General features: G+C 40.5%; 1 protein-coding gene across 1 annotated transcript in view; it reads right to left on the reverse strand.

Annotated features, from left to right (window-relative positions):
- LOC114249853 (uncharacterized) overlaps nucleotides 1-17,257 on the reverse strand; it is a 62,136-nt gene that overhangs the window by 26,138 nt on the left and 18,741 nt on the right. The window lies entirely within an intron of this gene.

Raw genomic sequence — 17,257 nt, forward strand, 5'->3', positions numbered from 1 at the left:
CTGCTCACTACCGAATACACAGCTTTCTGTTCCGTTTTTTCAGACTACCGCCTTTTTTATTATGTCACGAACCCCACTACTGGCATTGCTACCACCGATAGTGTTGCTATTTGGCAATCCGAAAATTGCCTTAACTTTAACATGATACATTTTATTTTATTTATTTTACAACAAACCTTACAATCGTCATAAGTCGGAGTCGTAATTCCATTGCAATACTCAACAGATCCTCTCGAAACATTCAGACAAAGAAAACGTGTAACAGCCCTGCTATAAAAAATATCAGTAGTGCTAAATACCAGTGTATATTCTTTTCTTTTTTTTTATGATTGAAGGATTACTGGTGGCCCGTAGGCCTTTCCAGTTTCACCCGGTCAGGTGGGCGAGCAAAGGCTCAGCCAGGAGGGGTGGGATTTACTAACAGCTACCCAAGCGCCTCCGAAGGAGACCTAGCAACTCAAGAGCAATTGCTTCGCGAATGAATCTAATACCTAATCTACTACGACTAGGCTTGACTAGGTTTTTTGGGGTGGAAGGTTCGTGGCTAGTCCATCGACCTTATCGCTTGACTACGACGGATGAGCTCACTATGGAGCTCTTTTTTTCCTACCTAAGCTGATAGCCTTGAGAGGCTATTTCAGCGTAACCTTAACTAGAAGGTGAGCTCACGGGGCTCAAACCTGACGATGTTGCTAACACGAATCATAGCAAGAGCAGTGCTTCGCAGAATCGCCCACCGGATCGGAATCGCGACCCGCTGAGAAGATCCGGCGAGAAACTCAGCGAGCTGATTCATGGGTTAGGTTGCACGGCGAACTCTTTGTCGAGTTCGACGAGTACGGTTACCGGGGTCCCTAAGCCTGCTCCTAGTGTTAGAGCTGAAGGCGTCTAATGAAAAGGTTATTGGATCAGATGGATCCGTAAGGACGTGTCTAGGGCGACGACGGTGACTAGCCCGAATCCTGATTACGCAGGAGCGTGATCAGGATTCGGGGAGTAGTCAGCGGCGGCTACGATAAGGCGATTATCATGACGCATAGCCTTATCGAAGTACCGTTCCGACACTGACTTCATGTATTTCTGGATAGATTCGAGGCCCAGGTCGTCGTGTAGGTCAACGCTCCTCACAAACCACGGAGCTCCGACGGCTAACCTGCAAAAGCGGGATTGTAGAGATTGGAGAGTGTCTATGTGTGTGAGTGTATATTCCCATAAAATGTGTGGTCTTCATTTTAATAACACAATGTACCTAATTGTTTCATCGCGGATGCCGTTCGTGAGCGTGTAATAGGTTTTATTTAAAAATAGTATGTACCTACATATATGCCCATTTAAGCACCGGCATATTTATATCACTTCATATGAACACACCAAGCTTCTTAGTGACTGGCGGTTTTAAATTTTATTTACCCCGGCGATCTTGGTGAAGGGTACACTGGTCGTACTGTAATCGCTTCTGTGTACGGGTGTAAATTTATATATTAATCGGACATCTTAAAGTTAATAAGAATAACTGGTGGTAGGACCTCTTGTGAGTTCGCACGGGTAGGTACCACCGCCCTGCCTATTTCTGCCGTGAAGCAGTAATGCGTTTCGGTTTGAAGGGTGGTGTAGCCGTTGTAATTATACTGAGACCTTACAACTTATATCTTAAGGTGGGTGGCGCATTTACGTTGTGGATGTCTATAGGCTCCAGTAACCACTTAACATCAGGTGGGCTGTGAGCTCGTCCACCCATCTAAGCAATAAAAAAAAAACACGGTGGCTACCCTTGGTATAACGCTTACCGATATAGTGCAATCTATCACACAGACGCAATCCACTGAATTTCTCGCCGGATCTTCTCAGAGGGTCCTGATTCTGAGGCAGAGGTAGATTCAGAGAAGCACTGCTCTTACTAAGAGTGCTCCGTGAGTAGCTGGATTAGGTAGGGAAAAGATATCTTCATCTCTGTACACCTTTTATAATAATGTAAAGTTCGTGATAATATTTTGTTGTAGTTGTGAAAAAACATTAAATAATTGAGTTATTTATCCTCTCACTGACTAACAACAAACAAACACCGATTCCACTTCACACTATTGAACGTTACAACAATAACAACAAAAAACCCGCCCTATTTTTTTGGTCCAACAAAGAAAAAGTCTCATTTTCGCGCCATTAACAAGCCGCCATATTGTTGTGTTGCGCAAGCGCAAAGCGGATTATCCGACCAATTTCACTAACAATACAATTCTATACAAAACCTATTGAATTCGGCGCCGACAGTCGGTACTTTAAATTGTACATTTAATAATACTATAACTCTCGACGTTGGAATCTCACTTTAATCCAATAGGAATTGAGTTCAAATTCATTTTGAATAATTCCTTATTTTTTTTGAGTTACGTTGCAAACAATTAAGACTTATATTGCATCGAAATAAGATTCAATAAGCTTTGTTGATTAATTTGTTATGTTCGCACACAAAGTATAAGTGTTATTTGAGAAGGTAATTAAGACAACTTTTGTTGGAATTCAATAAGGATGAAACAGATGTGCCTATGCAAGACGCATCTTTACGGAAATTAAACAATTCCGGATTTCAGTAGAGATACCACAAGAAGATAAGATTTAAAAATTAATCCGGCTAACATCATACATTTAACCTCTAGTCCTATATTATACATATATATATTACAGACAAAGTCATCTACATCTCTATACTGATCCCGAGCTTATCTCATACAGTTGTCACAGATGCTCACAGGTCCGACAAATATTTAATCAAGTCCTAAGCTGAAGCATTACAGGCACAGTCCGAGAGTCCCCAGGATAAATTTAGTCGTCTGTTAAGCTGCATAGGCACGTCCAATACCGATTACTTTGTATTTAATACAAAATAATTAATGAACGCATTAGATAGAATAATTACTCTAAAAGTACGGTTCAACAATCACCATTTAATTATATAATCTAATTACGCAAGCTTCACGATTAATTAAAATTTAATTACAATTTGCCGCTCTTTGGCCTCACGAGTGTAAAATGTGCTAAAGATTCAGACGAGCGTTGTTAAATTCTTATGTATATTTAAACTCTCGAGAATGGCTTGTATTCCGTAAGCGTAAGGCTGGATTTTGGGTGGGCTCCGTGGTTGTTACGACGTCTCAAATTAAATTAGTTAAGTTGGCAAATAGAGAAGTTAGAAGATTATTCGACGATGTCACTTTTGTACAATATTAATAAGGCTTAGTCTCCCTTAAACATTTAGCCTGTTACGTCGTTTCACGCCGCGGTAGTTAAGCTGACAAATACTAAATTAACCTTTTAGGTCGGCAAGTATGGAGAAGGCGTGAAGCTTGTGCCAAATTGAATTAAAGATTTTATGTTAAGGACGGGTTTTAAAAACTTGGAACTAGACCTGGTATTTTGATTAATCTTGTTAATATGTGATGTTATAACGGTGGTCGACTTACATGTATGCCGATATATCTATTAACACTGTTAAAAAAAGATAAATGAATTTGTTATGATTCGTTTTGTTATTTTATAACTGATGATGGACAAACTTTCTTACTACCCAGCTGTTATTATGTTATTAAAGAAACCCTTAAAGTTTAAGGGATCAACCTGAATGTCCCTACCCAACTTGACTTGAGACACTAGGCCGAAGTCTCAAACGTTATTTATTTATTGTTTAGGTGGCTGGATAAGCTCACGGCCCACCTGGCGTTAAGTGGTTACCGGTGCGCATAGACATTTACAACGTAAATGCCGCCAGCCACCTTAAGATACGAGTTCTAGGTCTCAGTATAGTACAACGGCTGCCCCATCCTTCAAACCGAAACGCATTACTGCTTCACGGCAGAAATAGGAAAGGTGGTGGGACCTACCCGAGCGGACTCATAAGACATTCTACCACCAGTAAGCTTTATTATTATTAAGACTGCTCTAACCTCCAAACTAGAATGCTATACTACACACACATCAAATATTTTATTTATCAGTGCAAAATACCAATATTCATAACAAAATGTTCAATACACGTAATATCAAAAGCCGTCTCCATAGTATGTGATCTCGGTGTCGGCACAATAAATTAATTAAGCCGTCCACAGCGCCGCCCGATTTGTCTACTTATGTACTAACGCTTATGTAAACTTTATATAACCATGTATCTTCACGACCGTTTCATTAGTGGAGGGGTGGGCAGGATGTGTTTACTATAAATGTTAAAATTTCAAGTATTTTAGTGGCTTTTACAAAACTATGTATATCACATATTTTCTGAAGCATAGTGTAATGTCTGCCTAGGTGTGTAATCGTACTGTGAGATTCATTCCGTCGTTTTGTAATTACAGCTGATGGCTGTACTTTTCAGAGAAGAACTCGAGATTGCTTCGTGGTAGAAATGGTCTGCATTGCTGGTGCCGGCCGGTTTGGGCTCACAACGCGCTAACAACTGTTGATGAATTTGCGAATTTAAATATTCTTTGGTACTAAACGATGTACTTAAAGATAATCTAAGTTTTTGTTTTTAAAAATGACTAAATTTATGTCGGGTTCACACAAGCGAAGGTCCACATACATAATGTGAAATAAAAAAAATAGATATATTAGATTGAAAGAACTAACATAAATATAAATTCTAAGCTGAAGCCGGACCGGGACGTAAAGCCTCGTGCCTCGTACCACTGGGTCGCGTCGATACAATCAATAGAACGGTGCCCATTATAAAGAACATAATAGGCTTTTCATCAAATTTAATCATAACTGAAATCTATTATTATTGAATAATTTGATTAAAATTTGACGTCCCTCTTCCTGTTCAAAAAAACGACCTAAACAAAAATTTAAGGGCAATGCCAACTAACGTAGACCTATCATTCAAATAAATTCTCAGACATTAAGTGTCAAATAAAAATGGTTAATAACAAAGATTATATGACTAATTTACATTGATCGCTTAGTTTAACCGAGTTAGTAGGCTATACAGGTCAACTAATATTGGAGAATAAACAAAGATGGTCGGGTTCCGCACATATCATGGCGGTGTCGATTACATCAAGCGGAACTTTAAATTTGATATTTCCGGTTTTTTAAGTTTTTATTAGCGAAAATAATATGGTTTATTTACGGGCCTTTTGTTGTCAAGTTGTCAGTGCACTTGATAATAAGCGGTTGCTACGATTATACTGCGCTCAGTGATTATGCTTTCTTTTAATTGTCGTTAATTAGTGCTGTCGTCGGGTCGTTGGATTCGTCAAGAAGAAACACAACCGGCGGAAACTAGAATTTGACATATTAATTATAGCGTCGTGATGACACACTGCGGGAAAATTCGAAAACAAGTTGACTAGGGTATCTACATTAGCAGGCTTATAAGCAATTCCCCTCTGTGATCCGATCAGATGAAAAAAAATTTTTTTACGAGAAAATTTTAAACGACTTTTCATAGTGTGATGAAAGAGTTCACGGCGCAACTTACGTTAAAGGGTTACTGGATCCAAAGGTTACCAAAGGCAGCACGATGAGAATTCCGTCACCAACTTAATTAAATTAGGTAATAACTAACAAAGTCGCCACTAAGTTTCTCGCCAGATCTTCTCAGTAGGTCGCGATTCCGATCCGGTGGTGGATTCTGCGAAGCACTGCCCTTGCTAGGGTCAGTGTTAGCAACACTTCGATTTGAGCCCTGTGAGCTCACTTACACGCGTTAGGGTGAAGCTGAAATAACCTCTCAAGGCTATCAGCACAGGTTTAAAAAAAAAAAAGTAGTGTGTTCAATAATATAAATTGATCTATCAGGGTATTAGGGCTGCATATGTTGCAATGACCAAACTCGTTCCTAACAGACCTCCTGAAAATAGGCTCCTGGTATCTAAGGATCGTGACCAGCTAGTCACAGGAGCCTCCTCCTTATAATTCTGTACCATCGTTCCCTACTTTCAACTGCATACTGAAGTTTCCAATGAGAGCACGATGCACTGGCAGTAAGCGGTTGCAGTCTTCATAAACAGATCTACTTTTGGTAAAAAGCGTTTTAAGACAAATTTCGGAGACTCAATTTTTAAATCAATTATTATAGGAAGTAACTATCACATATACCATTTTAGTAGTACATTAAAACCAATTATAACTTTATTAGTAAAGTCGAACATACAGGATCCTTTACCACTATTATCGAAAAACATAAATATGATAAAATTTTGAGACAAGCCGACCTCAAAGCTTCAATCCGTTTAGAACAGAAACTGTGCCCTTCGGAAGCACCAAACACATGAACATGACTGTACAATGGAAACTTGAAGCAATCTCTCCCTTCACAGATCAATGTTACAAACAAACGGACAAATTTCAAACAAACCTATTTTTTCCAAAACTTAATCTTAAAGATTGAATGAGGATATTTTACTAAAAGCGCCGAACGGATCAATCGTGCGTCTCAGTACCGGCTCAGGTTACCGTCCTTTGTGACAGTAAGGGCGGCTCGACAAAGCAACAATGATGTGAAATCGAGTTGCTAAGTAGCCGTTTCTTTTCCATTTTTTTGTTCACGGAATCCTAATTTTGCGGCTTCTCGGATTTTTGTCGACAATAACACAATAATAAATCCAGGGATATTCTATTTCTGTATCTGAGACCGTTTGTCTGAGACGTGTCTACGCCTCTCGCGAACTAGTGCTCTACTTTATGGTATGGTATTTTACTGGTGGTATGACCTCTTGTGAGTCCGCACGGGTAGGTACCACCATCCCGCCTATTTCTGCCGTGAAGCAGTAATGCGTTTCGGTTTGAAGGGTGGGACAGCCGTTGTAACTATACTGAGACCTTAGAACTTATATCTCAAGGTGGGTGGCGCATTTACATTGTAGGTGTCTATCGGCTCCAGTAACCACTTAACACCAGGTGGGCTGTGAGCTCGTCCATCCATCCACGCAATAAAAAAAAATGTACCTACTTGTACAAACACAACGTTCTTTTGAACAATTCCTCAGCGATAATATTCCTTTGTAGTCTAGGTATTTCATCTACTCAGAGCTAGCCACCGCTGCACACACCGCAATTGAACATCTATCTCTTTTGACATTTATTAAAGTGTCCTTCGCCCAATACGTATAATGTCGCCTTCTCCGGACTCCCTTGGTAGATAGACACGACAGTGCAAATGGTGTTGCCCACTGTAGCGCATTACATTAAAGCCTCCATTCCCTGATACAACAAGTGTTTTGTCCTTTGCATCGGAACGAAGGTAGGTACGGGTTTGCCCAACCACCCTTTCCCCATTAGAAATTTTAAGCTCAATAACCTAAATAGCGATAAGAAGAAAAGCACTTTCCAAAACAAAGTAAAGACCCTGACTGGAAGATCTTATTTGCCTCTGGAAACATTCAAAACAGCGTTTTATTTGAGCTAATAGAAAGCCCATTCATATACGTAACACACCGAACACAGCCGCATATTGTAAGGAATGCTTCGGAAAAAAATAACATTAAGGTGTCGGAAGCGGCCGGGAAGTATCCGATCCTCGAGGGGTGGAAATGAGATGAGAAAACCCGCAAATGATGTGATCATAATAAACAATTTCCTACAGAATTGTCGACACGCGGCCTTTCTCACGGGGACCGGTTTTTATATGCTTTTTTGCCAACAGCATGCTGTACGAGTATTGTGTCATTAGATTAACATGTTTGACGATTTGTTACAAGCGTGTCTTGTTTGTGTGGGTACAGTTAGTGTTTAAAGGGAAGATTTTACGGGTGTAAGATCTTCCCTTTAAATCACCCCGTGGGTACGGGGTACCATTGCTTGGCGAACGGATGGTCAGAATGGAAGCAATTAGAAGTCTGTCGGCGCAAGGTCTGATAATTACGGTGGGTGATGCAAAACTTCCAATACTAATTCTTGTAGCTTAGAGACAGTCTGTTGACCCATATGAGGTCGAGGGCTGTGTCTTGCAGTAACAGCGGGAATGAGGGATTAACCAAAGCTGGAGGTTCGCTAGCCTCGCCATCATTGTGCCCAGTTCTTTACAGTAGATATCTGCAGTAATGCTGGTGCCATTTGGTAAGAAGCTTTTTTTTTATAGCTCAGATAGGTGGACGAGCTCACAGCCCACCTGGCGTTAAGTGGTTACTGGAGCCCATAGACATCTACGACGTAAATGCGCCACCCACCTTGAGATATAAGTTCTAAGGTCTCAAGTATAGTTACAGCGGCTGCCCCACCCTTCAAACCGAAACGCATTGCTGCTTCACGGCAGAAATAGGTAGAGTGGTGGTACCTACCCGCGCAGACTTACAAGAGGTTCTACCAGCAGCTGTGATGAATTATATCTGTACTAGACCACCAAACAGTGACCATGACTTTAGGGGTAATTTTCCGTTTGGGATATTGCCTAGGTGCTGAACCAGAGTCTATTCAACATTATGACTCCTTATGATTATCAAAACGAATCTCTTTTTCATCGCAAGTGATGAGGCGATTCAAAATCCCTTCGTTTCTATGCTTATTGAGCAACACTGGTACGTCGCTAGATACGAATGCACCGGACGTCTTATCGTTTAGGCCACGACGACTCTCATGTATTTCTCACACATACACACCTACTCCATTAAATTTTAATACAGCTTAGCATCAACGATAAAAACATCGGAACATTAACCCCTGAAGTTATTATTAATGTCAACGGTAATCCACAGACAACACCCGTGAAACACGTTGTATTAGCGCGCGATCCTGAATAGTGCACAGCTGGTTCGATCCCACCGATGGGAAGGAGGCAGCCCCTTGGAAGAGACATTGCTTACACGTGTACTAAAGGTACACAGTAGAAAGATCATCTGATAGTGGTAGCAATGTAGGTGAGGCTTGTGTTGAGTAGCACCGGACGACATCCGCTAGATGCGGAGCGTGCGGTGCGGTCGCGAATCCAACGTTATTTAATTAAATTTGAATGCTGACAAACACATTACTCACGTATATGTATCTTTTTTTTTATTGCTTATATGGGTGGACGAGCTCACAGCCCACCTGGTGTTAAGTGGTTACTGGAGCCCATAGACATCTACAACGTAAATGGGCCACCCACCTTGAGATATAAGTTCTAAGGTCTCAAGTAATAGTTATAACGGCTATCCCGCCCTTCAAACCGAAACGCATTATTGCTTCACGGCAGAAATAGAGGAGGTGGTGGTACCTACTCATGCGGACTCACAAGAGGTTCTACCACCAGTAAGTTCCTCATCCACTTATTCTATACAGTATCGTTATTTTGATATTCCTAAGTACAAAAAGTGTATTGTATCGGATTGTGCTTCTCGACTTGCATATCTACCTAATAGTGAACGTTGACTCGTGGTAGCACATGCTCACGACCGACTCCCGTGATAAAGGATCGTATCGCGTAATCGAAATTACTTTTGCCGTGAAGCAGTAATGCGTTTCGGTGTGAAGGGTGAGGCAGCTGTTGTAACTATACTTGAGACCTTAGAGCTTATATCTCAAAGTGAGTGGCGAATTTACGTTGTAGATGTCTATGGGCTCCAGTAACCACTTAACACCAGGTGGGCTGTGAGATCGTCCATCCATAAGCAATAAAAATAAAATAAAAAAGTCATTATTTGGTCAATAACAATTAAGCCCACGGAAAAAAGAGTGAGATAATCAACCCCTTCGCAGCGATGAGCGAGAACAATTACGATGTAGCGTTACAACCGACATTAACCTACTCTCGTAGGAATGAGTAGACGTGTGAAAAGCGCACCTTTCGGTAAGAGGTAATGGTACAAGCATTACACTGCTCTCTCTAATGTAATTTACCTTTTAACTAATAACATGATATTTTGTATACCTAATAATGCAATTAATATTACCTATTAATATTGACACAGTTAAACTTAGACTAAAAATGTAGTATTGGACGTACTCATTCTTAGACACGTCCTTACAGACCCATCAGATCCAATAACTCTTGCATTAGATGTCTTCAGCTCTAGCACTAGGATTAGGGAGCCCGGTAACCGTACTCGTCGAACTCGGCAAAGAGTGCAACCTAACCCATGCATCACCCGCTGAGTTTCTCGCCGGATCCTTCTTCTCAGTGGGTCGCGATTTCGATCCGGTAGTAGATTCATTCGCGTAGCTGCTTTTCTTAAATTTTTAGGTTTCCTTCAGAGGCGCTCGAGCTGCTATTAGCAAACCCCCTCCCTCCTGGCTGAGCTTTGGCTCACTTACCGGTCGTGGTGAAACTGGACAGGCCTCCGGGCCACCAGTAATTCTTCAATCATAAAATAAAAGATTGTTCGGGAACCAAGACGTACCTAGATAGTAGCTGTTAAACAACATGTAGGTACCCACGACCAGATACTAGCTGTTGTCAACTCCGTAGCCGTTCTAATTATAATTTAATTTCGTTAATAAATGATTAAATACTTGCATTCAAATAGTTTTGTAAAATTTAGGACTTTATTTGTAAAACCACGTTGTTTTACCCGCGATAAGTACATACCGATCCGATATCAAAATAGCAAACAATGAAGAAAGTTTGTATGTCAAATCATTGTGAGCAGATTATTTACCATCAAACGCTATTAAAAGTATTTACGTAAAAAATATCTAAAGCTCCATTGTAAAAGTCCATTAAGACAGTATTCCCCATACAAAATGCTAAACAAACTTAAACCGAATCTAGTCTTGTCTGTACAGATTAATTTCACCTTTATTACTTAATGCTAAAGCCGTTATTTCCTCAAACGATAGATTGCCCTATGAAATATTGTACAAGGAAATGTGGTAGTTATTTGTTACACGGTAGAGATCGCTTTTCTCTGTATATGTTTGTTGGGGTGTTCATTAGGCCATGAAAATGACTATTAGAAGCGTTTTTCTCTCATTGAACCGTGTTTGTGATAAGTGTCGAGCTATTGAGATGGTTACGGTGACCACACTTTGCTTTATAAAAATAATACTTTTTTGACTAAATTCTGAATGTACAATTGATTCTTCACTAGTACTGTTCTCTGATAGTGTTTCTATCTCGTCCGTATCACGCCCCTCGTCTTCGTATCCAGCTTATCTCTAAAAACCGTAGTCGTCGTTTTGAGGTCGTCGTGGCCTAAAGGTTATGACGTCCGGTGCATTCGTACCGAGCGATGCACCGGTGTTCGAATCCCGCAGGCGGGTACCAATTTTTTTAATGACATATGTACTCGACAAATGTTCACGATTGACTTCCACGGTGAAGGAATTAACATCGTGTAATAAAAATGAAACCCGCAAAATTATAATTTGCCTAATTACCGTGGTAGGACCTCTTGTGAGTCCGCACGGATAGGTACCACCACCCCGCCTATTTCTGCCGTGAAGCAGTAATGCGTTTCGGTTTGAAGGGTGGGGTAGCCGTTGTAACTATACTGAGACCTTGGAACTTATATCTCAAGGTGGGTGGCGCATTTACGTCGTAGATGTCTATGAGCTCCAGTAACCACTTAACACCAGGTGGGCCGTGAGCTCGTCCGCCCATCTAAACAATAAAAAAATATAAGTAGTACAAACAAACATTTTGCATTATCCATAGTCAGACCGTACTTGTATACGCCCTAGACGTTAAAACGTTGCAAATTTGATCTCAATCACCAGTTTATACCGTCCCCGCTCTCGAATGCTATTGTGCCCTTCGAGTGAGCCCCTTTACTTCTTAACCGACTGTGAAAAAAGGGCTTTATAATGAACTCTTCTCTTCTATATGTGTAGCTTGCAATATGGTATGTTTTTTCGTACTTAGCGCGTAGTCGCAAACAGCTCCAGAGACGAAGGTATACTATCGTGTAATAAAATCAAACTTTGGATGGACTGCGTTAGTGGTGGCGTAGGACACATTGTAAGCCCCCGCGGTAAGTACCACCGTTCTGCCTATTTCTGTCGCGAAACATTTTTGCGTGCCGGTTGAAAAACGGGAATGCTGTATAATAGCATGCATGTCTCAAGGTGGGTGGCAGCATTCCAGCTATGCCGCCAGTAGGCTCTAGTAAACACTTAACATTGGGCAGATCGTAAGCTTCTTCACGAGTTTAAGGAATAAATAAATAATAGCAATTTAAACTTGGTTACTGAAGACAATATACATTTACAAAGTAAACGCCGCTACCCAACATATGACATGAGTTCTAAGACTCAGTTTCATAATACCACGGCTACTAAGCCCTTTAAACCAAAAGATTTTACTATTTTTTTATAAATAGGTATTTTTAAATAGGAAAGGTGGTGATACCTATCCTTGCGGGCTCACCAAAACGCCCTACCACCAGTTAAGCCTCTGGGTCTACGTAGGGACTTCGATTCTATCTGTGCTATATACCGTATGTTCCATGGGTAGAGCTCTGAGGAATTGTTCCAGACGATCCCTTCATCTCCTGTTTACCATCGCACCGCCATCGGAGTGGAGTTCGTTCATATCAACTGGAACCGCTGCGTTCATCCACAATCCATTCCGATCTTCTGTGCCACACAACATCCGGCTCTGGAATGAACATAGCCCTCGGGAAACGCCTGGCTTCTATAAGATGCTGCGTGTCCTTCTTGAAGAAGGTTTGCGGAGAGTCCTTAGCAGTAGGCAGGGCTTGGCTATGTTCCTTGCTGACGTACATGGGCGACGGTGACTAGTTACCATATAACGGGTTGTTTGCTCGTTTGCCTACAATCGCTTTAGCGGCCAAACCTCGCGTTAATTATGTTCATTTCATTATTGGTTGGTTGACTGAAGGGTTAGGAGCCGATATTTTAAATTATGTCGACTGCCTACCTTGAAATTTTATGGTAAGAAATTTGATGAAGTTCATAGAATTAATTATAGCGAATATTTGGATTTTGACCAATCATAGGTATTTTTTTATTATTGCATATATGGGTAGTCGAGCTCACAGCCCACCTGGGTTCAAATGGTAACCGGAGCCCATAGTCATCTACAATGTAAATGCCGCCACCCACCTAAGTTCTAAGTTCTCAGTATAGTTACAATGGCAACCCCACCTTTCAAACCGAAACGCATTACTGCTTCACGGCAGAAATAGGCAGGGCGGTGGTACCTACCCGTGCGGACTCACAAGAGGTCCTACCACCAGTAATTACGTAAATTATAATTTTGCGGGTTTGATTTTTATTACACAAGGTTATTCCTTCACCGTGGAAGTTAATCGTGAACATTTGTTGAGTACGTATTTCATTACAAAAATTGGTACCCGCCTACGGGATTCGAACACCGGCGCATCACTCGACAAGAAAACACCGGGCGTCTTATCCTTTAGGCCACGACGGCTAAAGCCCAAATTGTCGTAAATAAAACATAAAATCAACCGTAGAACTTATTTTAATTATGTTCTCAAGTGATTTGCCACTTACAGTGAGGTTATTTTTCGGACGTGTCCGACGCTGGGAGCCCGTGATACATAGTAGATTACCTCAAAATTTCATCACTTGCTCTCAAAATGGGTCAGCATAATCATCATAGTTGGTTGCTCTTGGCAGAGCAGTCGTGGTCATTTGGAATTCTTGTTTATTAAAACCTTGACAGATGTTTTCCATAATTTGTGAACTGAGGCTTGGCGCGCACACTCGTTAAGTTGGGTTTTAGTAAGATCTTTCACCTGATCAGTCCAGCGCATGGGGATTCGTCCACGAGATCTCTTACCATTGACCCTACCCTGAATAATAAGTTTCTCGATAGACTCTGGTGGTCGTCGCGAAACGTGTCCAAAATATCGAAGAATAATTATTACGAGTATATTTTCAATAAATTAAAATGGCTATATAAAAACTAACCTTGGTACAGTCAAATACTACAAAGACCACTCAAATTTATTGTAACTTTTATCATTAAATGTTTCAAATCTCAAACTCAATTAATACAATAATCATCCTTTTCGTGATAGAAATAAAAGTCAATTTACAATATAGAGTAAATCGCATGAATGTCGAGCACAAAAAGATCGCACGCAATGATACCACGTGCTGTATTGTTGCTTGTAATGTGTTTCAAAGTGTTTAATGGGAATTATAGGGGGCTGTAATTGATTTCTATCTTTGAAGTGCGCCTGTGATCTCAGGGGTGCTATTTGTTGGCCTGGTTCTTTTGCTGTATTTTTTATACAGAAAAAATGAATTTATTCAACTATAAACAATGCTACTCGGTTGCAATATATAATTGAATATGCAATTTCGAAAAGGGCACATCTCTGAAAATGTAAAATGTTCAGGAAATGAAAAAAAAAAACTGATTATTTTCTAAAGCAGTGTAAAATTTAAAAAAAATTAACTTTTGAGATATATTTTAGCGTTAATTAGCAATTGAAAATTACTAGAATTATTATAAAATGGGTGTAGGTAAGCCTCAAAACTACATGTAGATAGGTAGGTATATGAAAAAATGTATTTGATAAAATATGCGACATGATCCCTTTTCGAAATTGCATATTCAATTATTATTTTTATTTTTTGTGGTAATCACTTCCATTTATAATATTAACTTTTATAGGTACCTAATTTAAAAACAAAATGATCAAAATATGATCAACCCGAATTTGCATCAAATATATTGAAAAGGAAATAGAAAAATTGATGGTTTTTTTATTGCCCTTGTAGGCAGACGAGCGAGCATACGGCCCACCTGATCGTGAGTGGTTATCGTCGCCCATGGACTTCAGCAATGCCAGGGGCAGGGCCAAGCCGCTGCCTACCGCTAAACTGTGTGTAAATTTTAGTAAATATTCTCAACTCACAGACACACTAGATAATTGAATGGAAGATTCGAAGTCACTAGCTAAGCAAGTATAAGTGAACGCGCGCCGGTCCCCCGGTGCCGGATCCGGTAATCCGTTTAAGCCTGGAGCGGACACACCGACGCCCCGCGCGCGGCCGACCCACGACACCTCTATGTAAATATACCTACACGCTTCGCCTGCGGCTGCGGTCGGGCCTCGATCGCTAAAATAAAATATAGGGAAACTAAATTTTAACAACTCGCCTTTTTTATATTTTATCATCGCCTTAGCAAATACCGATGTGATATTTGCTCGGTAGACCGACGGTCATACCGATGTGTTTAGGACGAGATAAGATCTATGTTACGGTTCGCTAACTACTTAATGCCAGATGCTCTGTGACTTGGTCTATCCGTGTTAAGCAAAAAAAAAATGTTTTTTTAATGCTTAGATGGGTGGACGAGCTCACAGCCCACCTGGTGTTAAGTGGTTACTGGAGCCTATAGACATCTACGACGTAAATGCGCCACCCACTTTGAGATATAAGTTCTAAGGTCTCAAGTATAGTTACACCCCTCAGACACAGCCCAATGAGTTTTTCGCCGGATCCTCTCAGTGGGTCGCGTTTGCGATCCGTTGGTAGATTCTGCAAAGCACAGCTCTTGCTAGGGTTCGTGAACGCAACGTCGTCAGGTTTATTAAGCCCCGTGAGCTCACCTATTAGTTAAGGTTACGCTGATATAGCCTCTCCAGGCTCTCAGCTTAGATAGGAAAAAAAAAATAGTTACAACGGCTGCCCCACCCTTGAAACCGAAACGCATTACTGCTTCACGGCAGAAATAGGCAGGGTGGTGGTACCTACCCGTGCGGACTCCCAAGAGGTCCTACCACTAGTAATAAATGTGTATGACACCACGAGTACTCCTCTCTGTAGAGTGTACCGGATCCGGCCGCGCCCGGCTGCACATTGGACGATAAAGTAACCCGAACAAATCCGTTTACCCGACGCTCACAGAATGTAATTCATTTTGTTCAACTAATCTCTCACTAAACGACATTTAATAAGCTCACAACTTTATTTGGCAAACATGAAGTACTAACTTACAAAAACTGTTTTCCGAACTCTTAATCCCATTCGACAAGAATTAAATTCGCGTAACCGCAAGCATTTTTACTTTTGCAATAAGAAAGCAATTAAGTGACGTCCAGATTACATTGGTCCCTCGTAACGCCAACATCTGGATGTTTTGGTACATTTTTTGTGGGGAAAGGGTGGTTCTGAGGTTCCGGTTGTGATGGTCATGGTGGGATCCGTTTGACATATGTTCTGTAGGGAGGTTAAGCCTCTCCAGTTCATTATTGGCCCTTTCGCCCTTCGAGGGTCTCTTCATTCAATGTTTGTTTCTGCCTTTCATCTTACGAGTTTTGTTCAATACAGATGTATTTAAGATAAAATATGAGAGTTTTATTTTTATGATGTGTCAAGAAATCAAAATTGAAGTAGGAAGATAGGATGAAAAGGACCGTGCGTTGTTGAATCAAATCCTAGAGGAATTCAACCAGGATCTACTTGATGTGGATAGTGTGAAAAGATTATCTATACTTAATATTATAAAGAGGAAAGATTTGTTTGTTTGTATTGAATAGGCTCCGAAACTACTGAACCAATTTGAAAAATTCTTTCATTGTTTGGAAGTTAAACTATTTCCGAGTGACATAGGGTATAATCGTTTTTGAAAAATATTAGGGATCCTTACTAAAACTCCAATAATGTAACCCAAGGTGTAAAAAAATTACCTAAAATATTCTTTACATCGCGTGCCCTGCGAAAACTATTGATGATAGAATAAAATAATGTACTACGACTTTGTAGAACACATTATTATTTACAAAAAGTGTCGCGATAGCACATGTCTAACTATTATAATTATGCCGCAATAAGTTTTCTTTTATTTAAAAAAATAAAACAACATCAATTATCGTTGAAATTTTTGTTTAAGTCCCGAGCGGAGCCGGAACGAGCCGCTAGTTTACTATAACGTGAATTATATTAATAAAGCTTAATGATATAGTCCGCATTATTTTGATCGAAATATCGTGTACGAACAAACAACACAGGAGTCCGCTTGATTGAAAATATAAATACAAATTTAAGGCCTCCGGACCAATACATTATCCACCAGCACTATTTTCATCCCGAAGTAAAACCTTTTGATTACCACACTTAATATATCGTAGAGGATACGAGTGGAAATACGACCAAAGAATTCATCGGCCAATGAGCAGCAGCGTTCTGTGAGCATCACACCCGAAAACCAAGATGACCCCACGGGTGGGTACCACTATTCTGCTTATATTTGCGGTAAAGCAATCATGCGGCTCGGGTTTCATAACAATACAACTGAAAATTTGGCGCTTCGTCTCCGCGTGACTGGTGGTATACATGTCCATGGGCTCCAATACGCGCTGAATACAAGGCAGGCCGTAAACTTGATTACAGCAATGAAGAAAAAGAAAGA

The sequence above is a fragment of the Bombyx mandarina genome, chromosome 28 (genome assembly GCF_030267445.1).
Source record: "Bombyx mandarina strain Sakado chromosome 28, ASM3026744v2".
NCBI classification, from domain to species: Eukaryota; Metazoa; Arthropoda; class Insecta; order Lepidoptera; family Bombycidae; genus Bombyx; species Bombyx mandarina.